Genomic DNA, 951 nt, shown 5'->3' with positions numbered 1-951 from the left:
AGCCGCCTGCCCTCCGGATGGTCAGTCCTGGGCCGGCAGCTGGTGGGCCCTTCCTCTCACCCGGGCGGCCCCGGGGCCCAGTGCAGGAGCTTCTGGACTCGCAGGCCTGGCTGCCCCGTGTCTCCTGTTGAGAACCCAGGGCCAAGGCCACGAGCGGGGCCGTCACACTCCACCCACGTCGGGGACGCAGGGTTACCCAGGCCCGGGGTGAAGAGTCTGTGCCCTGAGTGACTCAGAGGGCGTTTTAGGCCCCAAGCTCCCACGTGCAGGACGACAGGAGACTCCTGCTCCCGCCCCTGGACATGTGAGACGGTCACATCGCCCCACGCGGGGGAATCCGTCTGCTCAGAAACAGGAGAAACGGCCTGGCCGGTGTGGCTCATGGATAGAGTCGGCCTGCGGACCGAAGGGTCCCGGGTTCGATTCCGGTCAAGGGCACGGACCTCGGCTGCAGGCTCCTCCTGGGCCCGGGCCCTGCTCGGGGCGAGTGCAGGAGGCAACCAGTCGTTGTGTCTCTCTCACATCGATGTTTCTCTCTGTCCTCCCCTCTCCCTTCCACTCACCCTAAGAATCAGCGGGAACATATCCTGGGGGAGGATTGAGAATAATAAGTAACAACAAGAAACAGGAGAAGCCGCTCAACGGGAGCAGGGCTGTTTCTCACGCCCTGGGAACGGGTGGCTGACGCTCACACAGGGCCCCCAATGGGGTTCCCCCCGGGACCGGAGGGCCCGGCTCGGCTGTGATTGGCCCTCACACGGGGCGTCCACACGGGCGAGGATGGCAGGGGCGGGTCCCCGATACCCTGCAGGGTCCCTACCGCCCGGTATAGGCTCAGCGGGCCTCCGTGTCCCTGGGAGTCTGCCCAGCGCTGCCTGGCGGCAGGAACCCCGAAGTCACTGACATGGGGGTGACCTGTTCCCTCCAAGTCGCTCCCTCACACTCACCTGT

The sequence above is a fragment of the Myotis brandtii genome, unplaced genomic scaffold (genome assembly GCF_000412655.1).
Source record: "Myotis brandtii unplaced genomic scaffold, ASM41265v1 scaffold35, whole genome shotgun sequence".
NCBI lineage: Eukaryota > Metazoa > Chordata > Mammalia > Chiroptera > Vespertilionidae > Myotis > Myotis brandtii.
The sequence above is the reverse complement of the archived record's forward strand: the minus strand, read 5'-3'. Positions refer to the sequence as shown.